General features: G+C 40.0%; 1 protein-coding gene across 2 annotated transcripts in view; it reads left to right on the plus strand.

Moving 5' to 3' along the window:
- The first annotated feature begins 8,031 nt into the window (after positions 1-8,031).
- s1pr2 (sphingosine-1-phosphate receptor 2) overlaps positions 8,032-17,547 on the plus strand; it is a 30,521-nt gene continuing 21,005 nt past the window's right edge. The window contains exon 1 of one of the 2 annotated variants that reach the window (XM_079834792.1): positions 8,032-8,657. The gene's annotated coding sequence lies outside the window, so the exon portion shown is untranslated. Of the gene's footprint in view, positions 8,658-11,374; positions 11,632-17,547 lie in introns of those variants that run through there. The other variant, XM_079834793.1, reaches the window with a different exon arrangement.

Below are 17,547 nucleotides of genomic sequence, written 5' to 3' on the forward strand. Positions count from 1 at the left end.
TGTGCCCGGCTCTCCCCTACTTTTCAAAATATATTCAAATAGAAAACCGTTGTTTTAAATTGTGATAATATTTCACAATATTACCGTTTTACTGTATTTTTGATCAAATAAATGCAGCCTTGGTGAGCATAAGATACTTCTTTCAAAAACGTTTGAATGGTAGTGTATATTTTTGAGGTATTTGCATTGAACAAAAGATGATTAAAATCCGACCTAGCTATGATTTTGTCACAACGTAATGGCTTTGAAAAAGAAACTCACACGACGAAGATGAATAAACAGGAACTGACTGGGGATATTTATACACAGAGTACACCTGAACGTGATGAGTTACCACTGAACTAAACTGTGACAGATATGATTAACAATATAAAGTAGCTTTGCAACAGATTTAAAATAATGTGGCAGTGTAACCCTTGCCAAAATAAATACCCCTAAAATAGGAATGTTGTTCCAGGACCATTAAGGATGTTGCTCCAGGAACATCCTTCTTGGTTAAAAATCCCAGTCACCGAAAACTTGGCTGGTGCGCCATCATGGTGAAGTGGGTTGTCAAAAGAAGTCTTGCTAGGTAAGTTAGTTAAGAAGCCTGGTGGGAAAACCAGCACCCATGCTGGGGACCAGCATCCAAAACACAACAGATGCTGGTGAGCAGCTATGCAGGTCTTTTCAGCGAGGCAAGAACACAGGAACTAGACTCAAGTACCTTCTTCTGATCCAGCGCAAGTCAGATAATGAATGCGATAGTGAATGTCTGTCAGTGTTGGGTTTCCAAGCCAAAGGGGCCACAGAACTGATGGCTGCCATATGGTTACAGGTCAAAACAACAGATTTTGCCTTTAGAGTTTGTGAAGATAAAGTATCAGGAAAAAAAATATGGTGTCTCTTTTCCCACCCATATGTCTTTTGTTGCATTACTTATTCCTCAAACCAGTACAAACCGGCCTTGTTGTGCTTTTCACACGTTTTAAATCCCCGATACGACGACAGCAAGTCCTGACTGGCTGGGACTTCAAAATCCTTGCTAAATCACATTATAGGACTCGTATTACCATACAAATGACCGGCCCTCTTAGGGAAAACATGGTCTTCTCAGTAATGTAGTTAATAAAGAAAAGCGTAAAAATGGACTTGTGGATTAGTATTGTGTTGTGTTAAGGACACTTGAGCACCTCTCTGTAAATAAAGGCCTAATCTCCAGGAAGCCACAAAACCCTACTCCTATTCCTCTTGACGCCCCCCTGGTGGAGTGCTTTTTGGGCCTTACAGTTGTTTATATCTGCCCTGAGTTAAACATCACATACTTAAACCCAATGTAAACATAATACATGCGCACATACTCAAACAGCACACATTATGGAGCATGGGAACCGACTTATGTGCTCTGCTAGTATCCCTGTGAGGAAGAATTGAACTGATGATTGTCTTATACAATGGTTTAAATGCAGTCACTGAAATACGAATGAAAACATGATGGCGAACTGTTGATAAATAAGGGGCATCACCTGCTAGATGAGTTTGTTCATTCTCCCATGGACAAACAATCTGGAAAACGTCATGCATGCAGCTGTGCAAAACCATTAAATGGTTTAAGCACCGTTCCACAAAAAACAAAGCTGGTCTTATAAAAAGGAAAATGAGCAGGTGATAAAAGGTATGAGTGAAGGGGGGCGTGAGGGATTTCAACCTGTGAGCTCTGTTAGACATGTGGCGCGACTGACACTTAAGCCACTAATGGATGATTAGGAGGAAGAAGAGATCAGGCATCTTGACTCCAGGTGCCATTATTTACTTTTGCAGTAACGGCTGAAGGGGAAGAAGTGGAAGAACAGACACCTCACCATAGAGTGTTTCTTCAAAAACTTTACAATTCAACATGGTGTCAAACTGTCACAAAGTCAGTTGGCAAGATAAAGCCATGATACATTTTGTGGCCTTGCAAAGCAAGGATTCACTTGGATTCACTTCATTTTGGCGAAACAATGTAGTTTATTAGCCTTTTGTGATTATTTTACTTAAAGGGATAGTTCACCCTAAAATGAAAATTGTGCATTAATTACTCTCTCTCATGCCGTTCCAAACCCATAAGACTTTTGTTCATCTTCAGAACACAAACCAAGGTCTTTTGAATTAAATCTGAGAGATTTCTGTCCCTCCATTGACAGTCTACACAACTACCACTTTCAAGCCCCAGAAGTAAAGACATCATTAAAGTAATCCATGTGACTCCAGTGGTTTAACCATCATTTTATAAAGTGGCGCGAGTGCTTTGTTTGCACAAAATAAACAAGTTACCAGCTTATTTACAAAATATGAATCTACAACGGGTGTTCACGAGAGCTCCATGATGCAACGCAAGAGTGAACGCGTGTTGGAGTTTAATATTTTGTAAATAAAGTGGTAAATTGTGTTTTTTTGTGCAAACAAAGCTTCATAAAACTGAGGTTAAACCACAGGAGTCACATGGATTACTTTAATGTCTTTAGTACCTATGGCTTGAAAGTGGTAGTTGCGTAGACTGTCAATAGAGGAACAGAAAGATCTCAGATTTCATTAAATAGATCTTCATTTGCATTTCAAAAGAACGACATGAGGGTGAGTAATTAATGAACTATCCCTTTAAGGATGCTATTTATAATTATTTCATTTAAATACTTTCTTCTATACCAGTTTAATACAAAGAAAACACTATCAGGGTCAATGCTATGATAAGACTAAGTCGAGTTTTGCATGCAACAAGTTCACTTCTGACACACTGGTACACACTGCATGTGTTCTTCTAGGGCCCGATATAAATACTACTATTTGCACACAATGCTTTCATGTAGTGTGTGCAACAGGCCACAGTAAGCAACCAAAAAGTAAACATTGTGGGTTTTTTCGGCACTCTCGACATTGCCACAGCAAAGTTGACAAAGCAAAATTCTCTCAAACATATTCAATAGCATGCGAAGTGAACAAATCGATGACTGTTTACTCATCACAAGACATCAGACTCACTTGATCACACGACTGCAGACCACATGACAGAAGAATCTACTGATGTTCTAAAAATATAAATGATCTGTGTTGAAGATGGAAACAGAGGAAGGGGGGGGGGATGCCAATCTGCAAATGCTGGAGGTGTTGCCGCTCTATTAAGGAGAGGAAATGAAATGTGAGCTCAGTTCTGTATTTCCCTCCTACATAATTTTTCTTGTAATTATCTAGCACAGAATATATACGTATATTCTCTTTTACTTCTGTTTACACTGATAACTGAATGCACAATACTCATACCAGATATATGTAAAGGTTAAAGTACAATCAGCTGATCATTATAATCACATTACATCAAGTTCCTGATCACCCGGTTATGGTTTATTTAGCAATAATTAATGGCTGACTGACTGTTCATACACAACTACAACAGTATACAGTAGATGCTTGAATATTGATTTGAGTTTAAATGATTTTATAATGTGGACAGAGGCTGCATATGATATTGGCCTACAAGATACTAACGGAGCAAAGCTAATTAGTTGGCACAATGAAAGTATAAAGTATAGCGACTATTATACAAAGATATTTGACTTCAGAATGTTGCAATTGACCAGAATCAAGTATTTGTAGCAAATTTTGTAGCAAATGCTTGTTTTGTCAAAAAATAAATGCATATTTATATATATATACAGTTCTGGAAAAAATTATGAGACCACTTAACATTGAGAAATCTGTATATACCACTATACACACACACACACACACATACATAGTCCATACACCACATTCTCATCTACATGCGTGCCATAACTCTGTCTGACACACCCACCGCTAGCCTAGCTTAGCACAAAGACTGGAGGTAAACGGCTCCAGCTAGCCTACTGCTCAACAAGTGCCAAAATAACGCCAACATTTTCCTATTTACAAGTTGTGATTTGTATCCACAAGTTTCCTACGCCCCATGAAGCCTTGCGTCAAAAGTGGGAGCGTCTTCCGGTTCGAAGTAAACAAGCGGGACATTATGCATTTCCATCGTAGTTCATGCGCACGTTTTCGTATCGGATAGAAAATGTATCCGACTCAAACTTTTTATGCGCATTTATAGAATTCATGCGCATCTAGGCATTTCCATTCAGCTTTTTTTGATGCGATATCCCAAAATGCGCATTAAAATAGGTGGATGGAAACATAGCTTATTGAAATTCAACAGTTGATAGTCATTCAAGCTCTCCAAATTTGCTAACAATGTGGGAACACAACCTCAACGAACTTTCAAAAGGGTGAAACAACAGTACCTTTACCCTCCATGGTAGTTGGTTGGGAGGATGACGTGAAGAAGTGGCCTTGTGTCACGTACGGTAGCATTTTTAGCTATTTTCTAGATTCAGTAGCCTGTGATGGTAAGGAGACGAGCAATTTGAATCTGTCGAAAACAATCTAAAAGGGGACATTGAGCCGAGCCTGAGCCTACACGTATCCCCTCACAAGGCATGGGTGCTAGCATCAGTGACAGGTGAAGTACAGACAGCGGGTTGTTCATGTATTGCAGGGTATTGTAGTCTTACAGCAGCACTTTTGTGGAAGGTCAGTAAAGTAAGGACAATTAAGGGAACGAAAATTGTATTGTGTATTGTGATATTATTAATTAAAGGGTTAGTTCACCCAAAAATGAAAATTCTGTCATTAATTACTTACCCTCATGTCATTCGACACCCGTAAGACCTCCGTTCATCTTCGGAACACAAATGAAGATATTTTAGTTGAAATCTGATGGCTCTGAAAGGCCGCCAATGGCACAATGGCACTTTACACTCTCAAGACCCTTAAAAGGTACTAAAGACGTCGTTACAAAGTCCATCTCACTACAGTGGTTCTAAAATAACTTTATGAATCGGCGAGAATAGTTTTTGTGCGCAAAAAAACCCTAAATAACGACTTATATAGTGATGACGATTTCAAAACACGGCATCATGAAGCTTCGAAGCGTTATGAATCAGTGAGTCGAATCATGATTCGGATCGCGTGTCAAACCGCCAAACTGCTGAAATTTGGCGATCCAAACTGCTGATTCAACTCACTGATTCATAACGCTTCGAAGCTTCATGATTCCGTGTTTTGAAATCGTCATCACTATACAAGTCGTTATTTAGGGTTTTTGCGCACAAAAACTATTCTCGTCACTCCATAAAGTTATTGTAGAACCACTGTAGTGAGATGGACTTTGTAACGACGTCTTTAGTACCTTTTAAGGGTCTTGAGAGTGTACAGTGCATTGTGCCAATGGAGGCCTTTCAGAGCCATCAGATTTCAACTAAAATATCTTCATTTGTGTTCCGAAAATGAACGGAGGTCTTACGGGTGTCGAACAACATGAGGGTAAGTAATTAATGACAGGATTTTCATTTTTGGGTGAACTAACACATTAACTAATACATTTACTAAACTGAAATGTTTAGTGTGTGTCATTCATGTTGCTTCAAAGTAACCTTCACTTAACCCTTGTGGCACCATCTGATAAAAAGAATAGTAAAAATTGTTTTTTTGAAACCTTGCCAATGATCCAAAAAAACACTTAGCCTCTTCACTAACTAGCACACAAAATACCATTGGTATTACTTCTGCCGCCTCACCGGAAGTTGTAACCACGTTCTTTTTTACCGTAGCGCCCCCCGGAAACAGGGGGATAGTTACACTGTGTACTAAGACTGACGGAAAATGAAAAGTTGCGATTTTCTTAAACGATTAAAGTTGACCAATATGGCTAGGAACTATACTCTCATTCCTGAGTAACAATCAAGGAACTTTGCAGCAGCGGCGCAATGATATTACACAGCGCCTGAAAATAGTCCCCAGCACGTTCTCTGTGCAAGCAGATTGTCACGTTGGTTATGTTGACGGAAGATGGAACATGTAAATAGGAAAATGTTGGCGTTATTTAGTCACTTATTGAGCAGTATAGGCTAGCTGGAGCCGTTCACCTCCAGTCTTTGTGCTAAGCTAGGCTAGCGGTGGGTGCGTCAGACAGAGTTATGGCACGCACGGAGATGAGAATGGTATGTATGGACTTATCTAACTCTGGGGGATACGGTGAATAAGATAAAGTCCCAAAAAGTTGGCATGTTCCTTTAATATTGAGAATCGCATAGTGGAGGATTCAACTATTAAATTATTCCTATATTCGTTCTAAACTAAACATCTTTTAATGCAGAATGACAGAGGATATGAGCCTTTCATATTCAAACTTTAAACAGGAAGCATGTATTGATTTTGCCTACGTCAGGTACAATCTAAAATTAGCAGCATCCTCTCAGAGCATCTAGCGAGAACATGTGCGTGAAGCCCCCGTGAGAGAGACAGTGACATCAATGTGACGTTTCACTAAAACAGAAATAAGAAGTGTGTTAAATGTCCCTAAATAGTGCCTGAAGCATTTATGGGAAAATAGCAATGAAATTGATTCTGAAAAACAAACCTGTTCTCCTTTATAAAGAGGAACTCATAATGCCCGCTAACGTCTGTCCTCTGAAGGGTGAGGCACACGCAAAAGACGTTGGCATAAACCACATCAAAACGGAACTTCTTTGGGTAAAACCTGATGGTGCAAACCAGAGTGTGGCAGACCAAATTCAGAGCATGTGAGATACACGACGGCCTGGAAATGAAGTTCAAGCCAATTGAGCTATTTTGGGGGAGTTCCTGAGGTGAGTACCAGGAACATTGAAAGATCTTCCAGGTGGTGGTAGTGGTGGTGTGGAGGAAAGGGATGGGGGTGGTCAAAACAGCTGCCAGATGTGGAGGAGTCCCAGGAGCCCTGTCACATTCTCACACACAATGCACGGCTTGTGAAGTCACCACAGGAAATGAGGTCAGGGTTCCTGACCCCTCCCCCGAGCTGACAGAAATGTAGAGTTCAAACCGGAGTCTCTTGGTCTTTTCTGATATGCATCAATCTGTTTGTCAAAGTATCAACCTCCGAATCCATACAGACTGCTCTAGACAGGGGCGTGAATTTCATATTTGATTATTTATATCTCAAAGAGGTGAAATCACCTCAGACAATGCAGCTTAAAATGAAACAGGAATAGCTTTGAGGTGGAAGTGTCGTTATTCATGATGACTCACTGATTTCCATACACGCTTGAGGGGTTTATTAGGGTGAAATTAAGCACATGGTCCTTATTAATGTCTTTTATTACTGGGTTCTTGATACCAGAAAGCTTGAATTTAAATGTAGAGTTCAGTGAAGCAAATCTTGAATGATTCATACCTGCCCTCCCTGTGTGAACACGATACAACATAGCCTCAATGTCAAACAAGCCTAGACTAAACGGCACACACCTGAGGCGAAACGTGTTCATCAAGACAAAAAAAATTATACTGGCAGATATCAACGCACACATCAGTGACGATAAAAAAAGAAGAAGAAAAATCAACCGTTGAGCCGAGCGCATAGTGACTCAGCAAAGGTGCTTTACACATGTATGTGCAGATGACGTATAATTACCCCCTGACCACATGCAATCTTGATAGTGTAGGTCACTGAAACAAGATGACTTTAATGTTGAAGCCAGGGCAATGTGGATAACAGTAAGAAACCATGTGTAAATCCCTGCCCCGAAACATTCTCAATGGTGCCAAGTGCAAATGCATCTGGTCGTTCAGGCCACATACATAAACATCAGCTTCCAGAAGTTTGGGAGTACCACAATCCACAATTATGGAAGAGGAAAATGATAAAGTGCACACCCTAACATATATCAATTCAATCGATAGCAATCCACTTGATACTTTACCACAATATCGCTCCATATAATTAAAGCAGCATTCATATTTATTGCTGCCTTTGTAGTATAAAAACGTTTATTGAAGCAATATAGTGAAAATCAATAGCTCTATGTCAATGAGATACATGTTGTGAATGTAAGAGACAAATAAAAATGTAACAGAGGCAAAACTAAGTCTAAAAACCCTCAGCAACTCAAGAGTGGAGAGGAAGTGAGGAGGTGGAACCAAAAAAAAACAAAAACATCTGGACCTCATTTCTACCCTGGGGAGAGAGAAACTAAAATACTACCATAAATGTGACTTTTTGATCCTGAACATTTTCATCGTGTGGAGACAACATCCTTATGCGACCGTCTGCAATTATATATGTTATTGCAATACATGTATTTTCGTGTATAGGCAAATTAGGGGTGTAAAAACCATTACCCAGTCGTCCTACGCTCCTCAACGCCGAGTTGGAGTGCGCGTGCGAGAGAGAGAGTGAGTGAGAGCGTGCATGTGTGTGTGTGTGTGTGTGTGTGTGTGTATTACGTCGCCGCGCACAGATCGCGAAGCTGTTGTTCTGGCGTTCAGCTCGTGGAATTAACGATTTGTTTTTTTTTTATTAAACGGAAAACACAAATGGACGCGTCCTAAAGACGTTAACGCAGAGTGTTTATATCTTGCTTTTGGACGTCTATCTCAACCATGGCTGTATTAATGATTAGATTATATGAAGCATTGACTTCGCAAAAGTTTTGACTTTTATTAAATCATTTGGCGCTTTCCCAAACGGACCGTTGAAGGCTCGACCAAGCGACCAGGAATTACGGAATTTCATGTAAACTTTGTAAATGAAGATTAAAAACATCGGCACGCGCTTCTTCTCTCCGCCGGACATCGCACATGGGGTAAGTTATGTTTCACAGCCTAACTAACGATATCTCATACAGTCAAATGTTCCCTAGTGTTACAATAACTTTATCTCCATTCATTTTTTGTAACAGTGCGATAGACCTGTGTATTTTAACGTGGCTAATGACCAACCCTAAGCAAATGTTTTAGACAGATGTGTGAGACTTTCCTCAAATTTCACTCTTTAACAGTAACTTGTGATGTGTTCATTTGTCAACACAGACACGTTTCTATCATCTTCAGCCCAGTCGTTGATCTTCCTCGCAAGCAGTGATCTGATAATGAAATGTGTGAGAGTCTTATCTAAGCTCTCAAAACATGCATATTCCACCAGTGTCAGTTTGAATATTAAGTGTGACATGCATCAGTGTTTTGCATCGTTTACGAGAAGGCACTCCGTGACTGGTGTAATGTATAACACGCATGCAGTTAAACATTGACCTGCATCATCCAGACCTGCTGGACTTCATGTGTATTCCAGCATTTGTCAACAGGGACGGACTCTTGCTGAGCTCATTGCACGCAAGGAGCTTGGCGATATTTCTAGCCGTTGCAAAACACGCCGTGGGGATTCGTCCATCCGTCACCGTAAGGATGGCATTGTTCTTAAAGCTCGTATTAATAAGACAAAAGACTCTATTGTGGGAATTATGCTGCTGGACTGAGTCTAGTGTCTGTTTCTTAAAGGGATAGTCCACCTTAAAAATGACAATTCTGTCATTTAATAACTTGTAAGGTGTTTTTTTCCCCCTATGTTTAGGGGATTTTTTTTTACTCAGAACACAAGATATATTGTTGTCTGGCAGAATTTTAAAGGGATGGTTCAACTCAAAATGCACATTCGGTCATCATTTGCTCATCCTCGTGTTTGTTGTAAACCTGTATGACGTCCTTTCATCTGTGAAACACAAACGGTTGTGCCACTTTCAGTTCATTTTTTTCTTCTTCCATAGAATAAAAAAGTGACATCTTACATCACCTGAAACCCGATTCTTGTGAAGTTTTCATTTTCAAAGTTCGTTGAAAATCTTTGATTTCAAACATGCTTGCACACATTCAAACATGCATAATGATCAGTTGCAAGACTTTTTTTTTTTTTTAATGAAGCTTGATAGTAAAAGTCAGCGTCTAGTGTCCGATTTTTTTGATCCACTTAACCAAATTTAAAATTTTTCGGGTATGCTATCCCTTTAAGGTTTTGACTGTGTTTTATTATGAAACCAGACAATTGTACAGATGTAGGTCAGCTCTATTGTACATACTGATTTTTGTCTCCCCTGGAATCCAAAGCTACATTGAAAAGCCATTGCGTTGGCTTCTGAATTTAGGTCATGCTATGAAATTCATCCGTCCCTTTAGTCCAAAATAATCATTCACTAACGACACCTCTCTGAGGGGTCTGACTTGGAATCAAAATTGTGCATTCTCTCCGGGACAAGAAAAAAGGGATGGGGTCGAGATGTTTTGTAATCTGCCTTTGTGGTACACAATGCCTCCCTATACAAGATAAGCTGATATGTGAGAGGAAACATCGATTATCACATTGAGAGCTGTCCATCCGTCATTCTCAAGTGTGAATGTGAAATGTGTGCTAGGTCACGTTATTCTTCTAAAAGCTTTCAATGGAGTGATTGCATTATCTCCTCTGTTCTGTGACTGCATGCAGAGTGCTTGCAGATCCACATGGGGATTTCTGGATGCTTTTTAAAGGAGAGCGAACTACTTATTGGATGGAAACAGAATTACTAAAGTGGGAAAATTAAGATGAGCCGGAATATCAGGTGTTGGATCTGTCTTGATTCTTGTCTGGGCTCTTGTTTTCAGGTGATGGTGGGGTGTAGTATAGCCTAAAAAGCAGATTTTCATCACGCTGCGATCCGATCTGTAGACAGAGCTGATATGGGCAGCATGCAGTCCGCGTTGGCATCATGTGATGCCATGCTTCATTAAACCAGAACAAAACCAGCCACGCTGTCTCAGCTGACCACCACCGGCGTCCTTCACTCACGTTCACACTCTCAGCCCATGTCTACACGAGAGAGGCTTCAGCTGTGGTCTTTATTTAATATTGCCCACTGTACCTTGAATAGACTATCACCAGACACTCCAGACTTTTTTTGTATTTTCTGTTTGGATTTTGCAGGAACTTGCTATCAAATTAGCCTAAATATGTGAAGGGCTTTTTTAATGACAGGCATTTCAATTCCGTGGAAGTCTGCCGACTTTCCACAGTAGGCATAACTATGACTCAGCCTGAGCCACTCAGAGTTTTCGTCTAGGATTCATTTCAAAGCGTGACACAGCAAAGGCTGTGCCTTCAGATATGAGTGGCGTCGCAGGTTGACTGTCTGATTGTTACTTGATGGCGCCTTCTCCTGAATTCCCCTGACCTTCATTCAACCCTGTCCCAGAAACATGTGTTTCAGAATGAGGCTCGTTCCCAATGACTTGGCTCCGCGTGCCCACAGGTCGCATATGTGCATGCAGACGTCAATGAGGAGGGATTGTGCATGAGGCGAAGTTAAATAAAAAAAAGCGAATAAATAAACGGAAATCTAAGCAAACGGAAAGATAAATAAATGTTGCAGACCGTGGTGGGAACTGGAAGTGTGGGATTTTTGGGCTTGGTCACATGAGGGGTTACGGGTGGGGCCAGGTCACTGTGTGGGCGGAGCGATTCCTCAAGGACTTTTGCGTTTATCATTTTGGCAACAGGCACAGAGCGCTTACAGCACGTCCCGAGAGAGCCCTCTCTGAGGAAAACTGAATCCCTCAGGCTGAGCATTTAAAACAATAGTCCAGCCAAAAATGAAATCACGCAACTGCTCATGTCGATCTCTCTTTTCCCAAATCAGGCCTGGGTGTTAGTCAGGACTAACATTTGAGAGAAGTAGCACCGGTGCTACTAGAGATGATGGCACCAGCACCTGATTTGGAAGTGCTGGTGGGTGGGGGATTTTTATCATAAAGGTAATTTAATCATAAAATTACTATTATTTTGCATTAATAAGTGCAGTAACTAATAATATTAACATGTGACACTAGAACGGGCTCCCAGTCTCTGACTTTTACTAAAATTGTGTTATTTACAATCACCTGTTGTTAAATTTTTTTACATAAAACCAGATTCAAAAGGGGGCATTTATACCTATAAGTGCTTTACCTTCGTGCCGTGCTGTCATTTTCGTGCCACTTATATTTTAATGTTCTATGTTACTAGGCAACGATAGCGATAATTAGTTTGAGCCACAATTTGATAATATTATTCCACCTATTTATTTCCTTCTAGTTTTTGTTGTCATGGCAGTCTGGTTTAGCCTATATTCAGTGATTTAGTGTGGCCTGCTTAAAATAGCCTAGAACATAAACGAGGACGGCTGTGGCTCAGTGGTTCATGTAGGTTGTCTACAAACCTTCAATCCCCGGTTCCACCTGACCAAGTGTCGAGGTGTCTATGAGCAAGTAACCCCAGCTGCTCCCGACAAGCTGGATGGCGCCTTGCATGGCTGACACCACCGTCATTCTGTATGAATGAGAGAACGTGAGGCAAATATGTGAAAGTGCTTTGGATGGCCATGGGTCTGTTGAAAGCGCTATATAAATGCAGTCCATTTACCATTTACCATAAAACAACAGGACAAAAAAATAATCATTTAATGACTCTAGACAATACTGTGTGAAGACAGTGGCGTAATACAGTGAAATATGTTTTTTTTAGCCATTTCAAAACAGTAGACATGTGCATGGGTAAATTTTGGTATACAACACTGGCAGTTTTAGGTATACAACGACCCCTGGCGGTTCTAAGTGTCAAATTGTTTAATATTTAGAGCTTTGAAGTGCTGGAAAAAGTGTGAAGCACTTGTAAGTTCTTTAAAAAAAGTGCTTGAATTTCACTCTCAAAAGGTTGTATTAACCCTCAAGTGATTAATTTAAAAACGTTTGACTATTTCTGCCACAATACCATTGTTACAGTTAGCGTTACTACATTAAATCTATGATGAATGTTGGTGATTTGCGGACTGATAAGCCTTCTACAACTTGTTTGTTCATGACACAGTGTTTTTCCTGGTCAAACGTTGTTTGATCTGATATCTGAAGTTTATAACAGAGAGTTTATAATTTGAATGCTTCTCCCTAGATCTCGCAGCGCTGTGTAGTAACGGTGTTACGTGACGTGATCGAAATTGGCCTGTGAGTAAACCTGTTCTGAGCTTGCGCTGCCTTGTCTAATAATGGTCCGAGCCATAGACTGTAAAAAAAGATGGACGACGCACCTTTACTCTCTTGCACTGTAGAATCTTGGAGAATCGATTTGTAGAGTTTACTGCAGAACAACAACTTATGTCTGTGTGAAATATACCATTATGGAAATGTAGAAATTTAAGCTAAAGCTCCAATCTCCTCCTGAAAATCCCGAAAAAAGTCAGTTGGTGCCTCAGTGACTACTTCGCTCAGAGAAGCTGTCAATCATGAAAAAATATATTTTTAAGTAATATTTGATTTAGTTTGTCTCACATCCCAGTCGATTACTTGGAGAGGGGCGGGGTTTATGACCTATACTGGGACCAACCACCGGGGAGCGATCAAAACGGTTTGGCTTCTCTTTTCAGGACTTGTGTGGCAAACTTGCTCCGAGCTGATAACCTGTCCACGCTGCGCAGCTCAAGCGAGAAGCGCGGTTTCGTTCCACTTTTGGTTTGTTTGACGACATGTGGCCACTAACAAAATGTAGGCAAGAAATAAGTTGCAAAATGCCCTGCCATATAATGGATGTGATTGAGGATTGGGGAAAAAGTAGCACTATAAAAGTAGTCAATATGATATTTGCACTCTATTTTAAGTCATAACTTGAGAGAACTTGGGTTTTGTGAACAGATTCATTGAAATGACTTCAAAAAAGCGTTCACAAATCGGTTCATGTCAAGATTTTCAGTCAATAACTACATACATTTTTTGTCTTTTAATTTTGAGTGGCAAGGATAATAACCTAAAAACTAAACTTTAATGTTCTATGTTTGAAACAATATGCAGTTAAGAAAATGGTCACAATCAATTTTGGGTGTACTCTTCTGAGAACAAAAGAAATTTGCACAGGAAGGCATGTCTTTGACGAACCAATATGTTGTGTTGTTCAGGGTGAACTAAGAATAGTTGGCGCGCATGGGATCAATGCATGTCTGGTCAACCAGGGCAGCATTTTTTCCAGTTATGCTAATCAATATCTTTGGTGATAATTGATAGAGGCTGGGGTTTCCAGTGCTTTAGGGCTTGCACTGTTATAAGGCAGCATGCCATCTTTCCTCTGCCGAAAAACACTTTTGCTGGGTGTGGCAGCTGGAACAAAATAAACGCCTTCTGTTTTGGAGGCTGCTGCTGAGCAAGTTACAACTCACAGCCGGCAATATGGAGCTTGCAGTATTTGTGCCAAGAACTGGGAGTGTCGCTGCAATGACTTGCCTTTGCTTGGGCTGCTAACCTTCTCCAACACACACACACACACACACACACACACACACACACACACACACACACACACACACACACACACACACACACACACACACACACACACAATCAAGTGACTTTCTTACTGCATTTACAGACAGTAGCATGCATATTTAGTGTTAAGACAATCACAAACACAGTCCCATAAATGTATGTTGTATACACCGCAGTTACTTAACCCAATCTGTCTGTCTCACACAGACAAGGCTCAGGGGAAACGTTCTAAATATTTACTGAGCAGCGTTTCAGTTGGGGAAAGACTTTGTCCATTTTAGGACAGTTTTGGAGTCATGGAAGAACTTCTAAAGGTCTCGCTTTCTATTCATGTCTCGCATCTGTGCAAAGTCACTATTTATGGGTTTAATTTAGCAAAACATCGCCTAACTGATATAAATCTGCCATATACAGTAGAACGTCAAATCCGGCTTAACATTGATGCAGGTGTACGCAGATCTTAACTTCAGAACAGCAACAGAAAGGTGTATTTTAGGCAATATATTGTATAATATGTTTCAGTGGTTCTCAACTAGTGGGTTGTAACATTAAAACTGGGTCACATATTAGTTCCCGAAAGTGTTGCAGACTACAGGGAAAAAATGCTAACGCAAACAAAAAATCAACTAGCCGTATAATTGTGGGTAGTTAGAAAACCTTTTGTAATGATGTCAAAGGCTGTGCATCCTGGCTGCTGAGAGCATGACATTCACGAGACATTTATGTAATCATGTAATGATCATTTAGCATATTGTTGAGCTTATGCATGTTAACCTGTTTAACCAGGTTAATATTAATACATTCGAATTTAAGTTGGATTTTAAAGGAATGGTTCACCCAAAATTTTTTTGCAAAAATAATGATTTATAAAACCCGTATGACTTTCTTTCTCCTGAGGAAGACAAAAGAAGATATTTTGAATAATGTTGAGAACCAAATCGCATCAGAGACCATTGACTTTTATTGTTTGGACGAAAAAAAACGAAACACAGTCGTACAGGTTTGGAAAGACTTGAGGTTGAGTAAATGATGACAGAATTTTCCTTTTGAGCTATTAAGCACATTTTTTGTATTGTGTAAATTGTATATTTTGGTACTGTGTCGAGTCGCTGAATGTAAAACCAGCAAAACCACGTAATAACTTGTGTGCTGAAATGATGTTGCAGCTTTCAGAAGTAAAGAAACGGCATCGTTTCCTCTGTAAATCTGGCACACTCTTGTGCTATGATAATGTTAACCGTGTTACAGGCCACGAAGAGGTTTGGAGATCGTTTTTGTGTTAGTGAGCCGTAAAACATTTCTGAATGATTTGTGGCTTGAAGTACTCCATAAAGTGCTGGATATGTAGTGATGTGGTCACAGTGTGGTTTTCAAGCGTCTACCGGGCATCAGTACGTCCAACTGCATTAAGTTTCCAGCAGGTACTGAAAGAGATAACGGCATGCCAGACCCGCACACCCTCCCCCTCTTGATAGACAGCGTATTGTTACCCTGACTGCTTTTGTTTGTGCACCTGGAAGAAGCCCACCGAGGAAGCCCTGTTGGAATGAAGAGCCGGATTGCTCGCCAGAGCTTGGCAGATTAAATTGTGGAGAGGGGCTTTGTCCATCAAACCTGTTCTTTCAGTTGTGGCATCTGTGATAGGATCAGGCCCATCCTCATGCTAACGCAAAGTCATGAATGTCCATGAGAGGCAGAAAGACATGGATCCTGCCCACATGGGGGCTTTTAGCATGATAATAGCCTGGCTCTGTGCTCTCTAGTGGGATGTTACTGCACTTACTTGTTTTCCCAATAGTTTGCTGAAACAGATGTTGCACAACTTCATCTTGTCTTTTTTACTGAAACCAACATTCTTGCATAACTTGCACTAAACATTTAGACTAAAATATAGAGGATTTCAGACATTTCCAGTGGGGGGAAAATGGTCTCACTTCCCTTAAACAGTCAAATAAACCGTTGATATTGTGTAATCCGTAGCCTAGGTCTGGTCTGGTCTCATCTCCCTCGACGATGAGAAGGGTCTCTTTACAAATGTCTTCTGAAGTGACCCGTGGCGAACGCACGGGTCACTGATAAGACTTATGTGTGGTGATACAAAACAAAACACAAATGCGCTGACATGTCAAAGCCTGGCCCCTGAAACTCAATAGTACAGAAAAACATACTCAGACAATGTTGTATATTAGATTTATGCCTTGCTGTGCCAGTAATACACTTAAAGGCCCACATGATATGATTTCTGACCCCCCCCCCCCCCTGTAACATATCCAGCTCTGATTAGCCTGTTGAATTTGATCTGCTTTGGATCGATAACCAAACCACACCCAATGGGAAATGAAATGACAAAGGGCATAATGCACCACTTGTTTTTGAGGGTACTAGTGGCAGTCCAGACTCACTAGGCACCCTAAGCAAGAAAAGACATAACCAAAGGTATGTAAAAATAGAAAAGCAAAACTCCTGCTTTTTCGTGCAGAGGGTTTCAAGCTTTTTGATGCCATGGAAAGACCATATTTTATTCTTAATATATTTATGTATTTATATATTTATATTTATGTATTTATGTAAGGCCTTCATACTCTGTCTTTATAATATCATGCATACTATTTTACAATGTTGTTTGCAGAATTACACACACACATATATTTATATATATATATATACAGGGTTTTTCCTGGGTCAAAAATGATCTTCGGTGGTGGCTGACAGACATGGTCATCCATACACACACACACGCACGGTAAAAAAAAAATACCCTACCCACTTGATCTGCAAGCGCAATACTGACAATAAATTTGAAATAAATTCAAATAAAGTTTGTAACTTTTGCTTATCTTATTTTGATACCTTGATGTTTGTTTTTGTTCCTCATTTTTACACTATTTACTGATAATTGTTTTGGTAATCATATCAATATTAAAAAATAGTATTAAAAAAATGAACAAATAGCCTAATTTTCTGCCATATACAATTTTCTGCCATATACAATCAGCTAGCTAACAACAAATTTGTTCTGGGTTCGCCTCACTCCAGTCTAAACTAAATGATTTTAGGCTATTTATTTTACTACACATTGTCCACATAAATAAGCTGAAAGACTGTGGATGATTAAAAATAATTCTTACTATCCACTCTTGCTAAATTGGGTAAGCACACTTGTGTTTTCATTTCAGATGTTGTCCTGAGTAAATGATTAAACTGATTTGTGAGTTCAGTGTTGGACAGATCAGTTCTAACCAGTCGTTAAAATGATTCGGTTCAAAGGAGTCATTAGGTTGCGAATCGGACATTAGCAGGCGCGTTGTGTGTGAATCCCGTCTTTAGAACATCGCGAAAGGTTTGTCAACACACAGAAAACACTTCATAACCGGATAGGATTTG

This window comes from Gobio gobio (genome assembly GCF_949357685.1).
Source record: "Gobio gobio genome assembly, chromosome: 1".
Lineage (NCBI taxonomy): Eukaryota > Metazoa > Chordata > Actinopteri > Cypriniformes > Gobionidae > Gobio > Gobio gobio.